At 37.3% G+C, this 8,672-nt stretch overlaps 1 long non-coding RNA gene across 2 annotated transcripts in view; it reads right to left on the bottom strand.

Annotated features, from left to right (window-relative positions):
- The window catches only part of LOC115030595, a 33,211-nt gene that overhangs the window by 10,734 nt on the left and 13,805 nt on the right, over positions 1–8,672 (bottom strand). The window contains exons 2-3 of one of the 2 annotated variants that reach the window (XR_003836179.1): positions 2,966–3,141; positions 2,203–2,390 (exon numbers count right to left, since the gene is read on the bottom strand). This is a non-coding gene — a long non-coding RNA (uncharacterized LOC115030595). Of the gene's footprint in view, positions 1–851; positions 2,391–2,965; positions 3,142–8,672 lie in introns of those variants that run through there. The other variant, XR_003836178.1, reaches the window with a different exon arrangement.

Here is an 8,672-nt window from a genome sequence, read left to right as displayed (position 1 = left end):
ACCTTTGATGAGTATGAAGTGTCCCTCCTTGTCTTTTTTGATAACTTTGGGTTGGAAGTTGATTTTATTAGATATTAGAATAGCTACTCGAGCTTGTTTCTTTAGACCATTTGCTTGGAAAATTGTTTTCCAGCCTTTCATTCTGAGGTAGTGTCTGTCTTTTTCCATGAGATGGGTTTCCTGTAAGCAGCAAAATATTGGGTCCTTTTTTTGTAGCCAGTCTATTAGTCTATGTCTTTTTATCGGGAAATTGAGTCCATAGATATTAAGGAAAAGTAATTGTTGCTTCCTGTTATTTTTTGTTGTTAGAGTTGGGATTCTGTTCTGTGGCTGTCTTCTTTTAGTTTTGTTGAAGGATTACTTTCTTTCTTTTTCTAGGACATCATTCTTGTGTTGGTGTTTTCCCTTTATTACCCTTTGAAGGGTTGGATTCATGGAAAGTTATTATATGAATTTGGTTTTGTCATGGAATACTTTGGTTGTTCCATGTATGGTAATTGAGAGTTTTGCTGGGTATAGTACCTTGGCTGTCATTTGTATTCTCTTAGGGTTTGTATAACATCTGTCCAGACTCTTCTGGCTTTCAGTGTCTCTGGTGAGAAGTCTGGTGTAATTCTAATAGGCTTGCCTTTATATGTTACTTGACCTTTTTCCCTTACTGCTTTTAATATTCTATCTTTATTTAGTGCATTTGTTGTTTTGTTTATTTTGTGGCAGGAGAATGGATGGTTTTGGTTAGGACCTTTTTGTATTTTGCATTTTCTTTGATTGTTGTGCCCATGTTATCTGTGGAATCTTCTGCACCTGAAATTCTCTCTTCCATCTCTTGTATTCTGTTGCTGATCCTCCCATCTATGCTTTCTGATTTCTTTCCTAGGCTTCTATCTGCACAGTTGTCTCCCTTTGGGGTATTCTAGAAAAGGCAGTGTCCTCAAAGCAGATTTTCTAAGACAGTGGATCTCATTTTCAGAAATTCTTCACCATTATGGAGTCTAGTACTTCTTCCCAGCACTCACCAAATGCTTCAAAGATCCTGTTCATTCACTAGATTAACTCAGGGACACCATAAAGAAGATGAACACATGTATTTCCTCTGTTCTTCATCGAAATCAATTTTTATTGCTATACATTAATAACTATAATCTTTCAAAAGGGAACATTTTCTTTCTTAAGCAAACTAAACTAAATTTCTAACTAGAAACTAGATTCAAACTAATAGATTTGTAGGATAAACTTTCAGAATTTGAGTATTCTCAGAAATTACCATATTGTGAAAAGAAAATACAATTATCCTGAATTCTACCATCATGTATATTTATACAAAGGTGTCTGCTTATGTATTCATAGCCAGGGCTATTTTAAAGACAAACAGAAAAGTGGAGCTTGACCCAATAACCAAGTCATGTAAACTGGCTTCCTTTTTCTTTAGAATGATCCCCTAGCTATTAAGTGAGTGGTGTGATAAAAGCCTTCACAAGTATTTATTGTCTATTTATTACATAATCTGGGGTGAGATACTGAAAGTTGTCAAGCTTTAAGGAGGCAGCCATCAGATAACATGAATGAACCCTCCAAGAAGTTATCTTCGTATTTTTGACCTCCTATATGTTTCCACAAGGCAACTTTAGAGCCATTTCCCAAGAGAGGAAAATGCAGTCTCTGATCAGCTTTAAGACATGATTTAGATTAGACATGGGTGGAAGATGAGAAGGAAAAACAAAAAGGGAAGTGAAGGGAAAGCAACCAGAGTAAGTCTGTTTTACATAGTCACAAGCACATTTCACAATAAAATTCATATTTCTTGTTCTCTCTGCCAATAATACTCAGGGATTGATATTTAGCAGAGCATATTTGGGGTAAAACTTCATAATACAATATCTATGAATGGATCTCTTAAAAGACAGGAGTACCTCTGTGTGCTTTCATTTTTTTATCCATTAATTTATTTATTTATTCACTTTGTATCTCAGTTTTCTGTATTTTTTCTAATATATGCACTATAAATGTGCATGCATCGATACAGATGTTATGACATTTATACAGCATGTACATATATCAATTATTAGTGTATATATATATATATATATATTCCAATTATACAATTGTACATTCTTTCATGTGTGTATAATGACCTATTGATACCTGTAACTAGATATCTATTCTGTCTGCATATACTATTCATCTAAGAAGCATAAAATATACCCAAGCTGGAGAGATGTCTCAGTGGTTAAGAGTACTTGCTCTTCGTGCAGAAGACCTGGGCCTGGTTGCCATTACCCAAGCTGGAGAGATGTCTTCGTGGTTAAGAGCACTTGTTCTTCATACAGGGGACCTGGGTCTGGTTGCCATTACTCACTCAGGAGGCTCACAAGTACTTAGTACTCCGGTTCCTGGCAAACACACACAGGCATGAACATACACACATACTCTCACAGACATCTGTGGATTGACTTCTCTCCAAACATCTTTTTTTCCTCTCATGTCCCCAACCCTACCCTGCCTTTGTTGCCCAGCTTTGCAGTGGAGGAGACATCACCATTCCTCTCATTCTTTAATACCCAGATTAATGGAGCAGGAGTAATGGTGGCAAAAAAAATGTATCAAGAGATAAGGGTACCAAATATCAGCCTGGCCACCTAAGACTCTAGTGATTAATTTCGTTGGTTTTAGTCTGTGATGAGAGTATAAGCCAAAGGGTGTATTTCTGCCATATTTTTCTCTACCCCAATATGAGCTGTGGAGAGATTCATGTAATCAAGTGAAACATCTGTATTTAACTGAATCTGGTCTTGTTTTCTTTAGGGCCCTGCCAGGATTACTGTATGCTAGCATCATGTATTCATGTAATGATGCCAGGGAGGATATACCACTAGCCCAAGCTCTAGATTGCCTTCTCTTTATACAGGTCATGATCATTTGCAATTTAAAAAAAAAATAAGAGGCTGATTCCTATCCTCTATCTTACCTAGTTTTACAGAATTAGTGGTTGTCCACTAGAACTTGAAGGCTTTCTGGATTCCAGTTCCATGTGTCTGACTCCAGAGAACACATGTAGCTTGTCAGTCTCTTCCATTATATATCCAGACCTTACAAAGGAGTCCTACCCCAAGGCTTGTCTCTCCAGGACCATCAAGGACCCACCTGGAGGGGCATGGATAGTATTACTTGGTATTCGTAACTTCAGAACAAGGAATAAGCTATAATATGTCAGTTATTTCTATTGCCCTGTGTTGGTCTTCTACTGAGTCAGTATTGACAGCAATGTCAGTGTCTCTACACCTGATTCTGACTCATGCTTTAGCACAATCTCATCAGGCTCAACTCCAAAGCCCTAGGTGAAATGTGTATGCTCAAGGATATAACTCCAAGTCTATTCCACAAATACAAAACAAAGCATAAAACAAAACCATTGAAACCAAATGTGAGAAAAATATCCTATAAATCATGAGCTCTATGCCTTCTCCTGCAACAAGTCTGTGCCTGAGTCTCCAGACTGTTGTTGAATTCCTTCTAGATGTAGGTGCCAGAAGTCATTCCCCTCAGGGCTACTGTCCTGCATGCTTGCTAAATCGGCACCACTGGATCCCTTTCAGGTTTTAGCACTAAAAGTGTCCTCTAGACCCATTACTCAAGATGACCCTAAGGCTTATTGAGGTACAGCTAAGATAGCCAAGAACTGTGGAAGACTGTAGATAGCAGAGTCCTGAGGCCATGACACCAGAGAACAAGTCTACAGACTGCACTGAGGCATGTATTCCAGAGTAATTTTGCCCTTCTAGATCATTGGGGCTCTGACAGTTTAAGGCAGCCTTGAAGATCTCTGAACTGCATACAACATCACCCTTCATCCTTGTTTCCTTTTAATTATAAATTATATAATTATAAATTATATAATTATAAAATACCTAAGTTATTTTCTTCTCTCTCAGTTTAAATCACTTACAAGAAGGCCATGGTTTTTTTTACTATTCTGCTTAGAAATCTCTTCCACTAATTGTTCCAGGTCTTAAGCACTTCCTTCCACAAAGCCTTCACACATGGGAATGATTCAGCCAAGTTCTATGCTACTTTATAAAGACAGTGGCTTTTACAGAAATTTCCAATACCTGCTCCCCATTTCTGGATGATGACATTAGAATAGGTGTCATTGTTCATATTTCTCTCAACATTACATAATTTCTAAGGAAATTTAGTCTTTCCCTATGGCTGTCCTCTTTGTCTAAGACATTGCCAGAATTTTCTTTAAAATGACATTATGTAAATATAGACCTTTTCTATTTTTAAAAAATTATTTTGTTAATCATTTCACATATCATTTCAACCCCTCCACCATAAATTCCTCCCATGTATCCTTTAACATTTCAAACTTATGACATTTTCTCTATAATTATTATTATTACATACATACATACATACAGAAGCACACACATACACATGTACATGCATACACACATACACACAAAGAGATACTAATGAGCTGATTATGCACTTGCACCTATGGCTGACCACTTGAAATTGGATAGGTTATCAGGAAACCCATCCATGGAAAAGACTGATTTTCCTTGTCTTAGATGAAGCCATTGATTGTATTTCCCCATCTAGGTATGATGGAAAATTGTGAAATTTTACCTGAGCATGTTGACATTGTAGACCAGTACAGCCATTATGCTGATCTTGCTCAGGTGGCCATGTTGTTGAGAGTCCATGGGTACAGTTTCCCTGTCATGACTACAAGACACTGTCTAGCAGAAGACACCCTGGTCCTCTGGCTAATGCCATCATTTTATCCCCTCTTCCCCCATTCTGTGATGGACATAATTGAATACAGCCAAAGAGTGTACTTTCCAGTAACCAAAAGATCTGACTATACTCTGTTCTAGAGAACCTGGCCTCATGATGACAAACCTCCTCTTGTAATGATGAAATGAATCTGTTCATGAGTACAGAGTCTCATGGCCTGATCACCTCGTTAAGAGTTCTCCTCTCAACACTATTGAATTAGTAGTTAATGTTTAAATGCTGAGAACTATAAGAGGTCATTCAAAACTTCAGCTCCTGCAGAGGCCATGGAATCTGATACCCTATTCTGGCTTCTTTGGCAATATGCATGCTTGTGGTTCACATAAGCACTCACATGTGTGAATGCACACATACACACTCATCAATAACAATAATAAACCTTTGTAAAAGTTCAAATTTTAAATATTAGGAAATATAATACCATATTTCTCAGTGTGTCCATGGGTGACAAGATTATCCTTCAAAACTGCTGATCTACCAATTCCATTGTATGACAATGTATGACACTTTAACATGATACCTTAAATGCATTTTTTTTTTTGCTGTTTTGTTTTGTTATGAGACATAGTCTCACTATGTAGACCTGACTAGCCTGGAACACTGTGTACACCAAGCTGGCATCAAACTCAGAGATCTGTCTGCTTCTGCTTTCCAAGTTCTGGGATTAAAGGCTGGTGCCAGCACTCCAAGCACCTTAGTGTATCCATGCTATTATATTACTATTCCCTCTAAACTACTAGTTAAATGTGTTATTTCCATTTGCTGATCCTCACATATGGGAAGTGATGAATCAAGCAAATTCTTCAATATTGCATTCAAGGTAGAAGTGTTTGCTAAGGAAAAGAGAGCAAATGAGCTGGAAGGGAGGGATTGCTTTCATGACTAGCTTTGCAAGGTTAGCTTATGTGCAGAAGGCCTATTCATTCCTTTTATCTGTTTTATCTACAGAAGTAAAATGATGCTGTGACATCAGTGTCACCCAGAGTCTGTTCTATCTAACAACTTATTTTTCACCTGTAATACTTTATAGATAACACTAAACATGCTGGATTCAAAATGGCTGCTGATATGTTGCACATTATGACTGTCTTGTAAAAATGTAATACTCTATTGTGAGAGAATGGTGCTGAATATACTTGAGTAAATAATCTTGACATGAATATGGTCTGGGGCACTTACTTCTCATGGGAAATTCCTCATGAGAAGAGAGTCATATTGTCATTCAGACATAAAGTGCCCACAGATGTTTTGCTCATTGAAGTTATGTGAAAGAGAAAAAATCAGGGACTTCTTGTGAAAACCATCTATTGTGTCTTCTCAGAAACTGAGACATGTATCATAGATAAAAATCCAGAAGGATTGCAATGGAGACAGAAATGCTGTCTAGTTCTAAAACTAGTAAGTGCTGCCAACAATAGATTACAAATTTTGGCATGAGTTATCAATTATAGTAAGTAGAGACATTGTGAAAGAAGTATTAAGAGATACACAATCTCCTTCTCTGAAAATATCTAGGTACCAATGAAGAGAAGCAAGGTCTTTCAAGTCTCAAAACAGGTGGGTCACTAGGGAACCGGGTAGAATGGCAACCTTGAGAAAGATGGATCTTTGCCATGGACTATCTCTGCCCCAGGCTATGTAAACTGAAAATCTGGACAGCCTCTCCTTTGCACTCTTGAGCATTGTCATCAGTGTCTGTTCAATAGACCTACTCTTTTTAATATCATTGTTAATACATTTTAATACTATAAATTAGATTGATAGGTTTCACTCTAGGTCTCACCCCTTCTTTCCTTCCTCCTTCCTTTCCTCCTTTTGTGTTCCTCTTCTCTCTGTGTCTCTCTCTTCCTCCCTCTTTTGTCTCTCTTCCTCTTTTTCTCTCTCCCTTTCTCTTCTGAGACAAGGTTTCATTTTGTGGATAAAATTAGGGATCTCTGTGTAGTCCAGCTTGTCCCAGGATTGTGTCCACACAGGATTAGGAGTTTGTGTCAACACACATAGATCCATGTTTCTTTAAAGATATTCTCCGACTTGATAGTGGCAAAGGTATTATCATGGTCTAGGGTGAGAAAATTTCATAAACATATACAACTCGATTGTGCAACTTGCAGAAGGAGAAAACTCAGGTCACCACATGAATAGCATCTAGTCCCTAGTCTCGGGGCATTTGTTCTGCTTGGGTTTTTACCTCACTAGTTTACATAGGCGAATAATCTAGGATCAATCCAGGACAAACAATCACTGCATAGCCTGCCAACTTACTCATTCTAGAACTCACACAATACATTAAAACTTAAATATCCTACATTTTCTATCTCACAATCACATACCGGGCAGAAAGAGGCAAAAATAGAGATTGTCATGGCCACATCCCTTCCATACATCCCCCAGGTACAGCATAACTGATTTTATATTTAACTTTGAGGACTGCAATCAAACCAAGAAACCAAAAAGAGAACCATAGACAACCTATTTATCCTACTAAAGGAATAAAATGGGTTGTTTCACTGTCTTTATTCTAAGAGGAATAGAAGTTCATTAAAGTTTGGAAGAAATCACAACATACAAATCAGACAGCATATTCTATGAAAAAGTATGTTCTTCAAGGAATGGAAGAAAAAAATTAAATAAAAGCCACAGCGTTGAGAGAATTATAAATCTATGAGATAAAAACTATTACTTAGGGAATTCCTTTCTTCTTCAAGTTCTCTATGAGTTAATGTCTTGACATAAGTTATCTTCTTTTTCTCTGTTTATACATTTGAAAATCTTTTCAGATACGTGTTTCAAGAATCAAACCATTGCACAGCAAATTAACAATAAAAGAAAGCCTAGGCAAAGCCATCATTTAACACTACAATGTCAGAGGAAAGTGCAGACTACAAAGGAGAGCTCAAGTCATTGGGCAGAGAGAAAAGGGGGAAGATATCTCATAAAGTTAGCATAAGCCTAAAGCAAAACTTGACCAAAATGGTATAAAAGAAATCAAAATTATTTTTATTTAGGGCATTGAAATAAAGCATTCTTCTAACTCATTGTAATACTCTAAACCTGGACATATATACGCCAGTGGACATAACCAGACTCCATCTACCTTGGCCGGAAAATTCTTGTGTGCATCATTCTTATGTGACCCAGAATGTCCTGGCACAAATACACAGTATGTTTGCTAAGTTGATAGACTTTAAAATGGAAGAATCGCACCCTCCCCCAACCCCCGCTCCAATCTTTGGTTTTTCTTTCTGTCCATATACGAACAGAAACTACAAAAGGGACTTTCACATCATGTCCATAAACACCCACACTCTTATTCCTTCATAAAACATTTCTGAATAAAAGGTTTCATAGTTGAGACATTATTTCATCAATGAAAAAGTTACACTAATTTATAATCATTTTTCTATAACCCTAATCTACAAATTTGGTTCAGAAACAAGTAGATTTGTTTTTAAACAAAGTTTAGCTTTGCTTACACAAATTAAACAAATTTGAGCTTTGCTGAATATGGCTTCACCATCACTATTAATTATTGATGCAATGATGAACAAATTTATGAAGTGCAAACATTTATAGAAAAAGAGTGCAGAACAAACCAAAGTATAATCAGGGGAGTTTAACTGGTGAAAGGGGTAGTAACTGCTGGAGGCTTCAGAAGCAGAGGCAGGGAGCAGGCAGTCAGGACCTCAGAATTAGTGTGTTTTTCACTAGCCCTAGAGGGATGAGTAGGTTGGAGGTGACATTGCTAGAAAGACGCCTTTATACCCACTCAGCATTCCTTGTGCATGATGATCAGTTCACCCATGATCCTGGATGGCAGTTCTCAGAACTGCCTCTCTCTCTCTCTCTCTCTCTCTCTCTCTCTCTCTCTCTCT

Source organism: Mus caroli, chromosome 3 (assembly GCF_900094665.2).
Source record: "Mus caroli chromosome 3, CAROLI_EIJ_v1.1, whole genome shotgun sequence".
NCBI classification, from domain to species: domain Eukaryota; kingdom Metazoa; phylum Chordata; class Mammalia; order Rodentia; family Muridae; genus Mus; species Mus caroli.
This window is presented reverse-complemented; position numbering and strand designations above follow the sequence as displayed.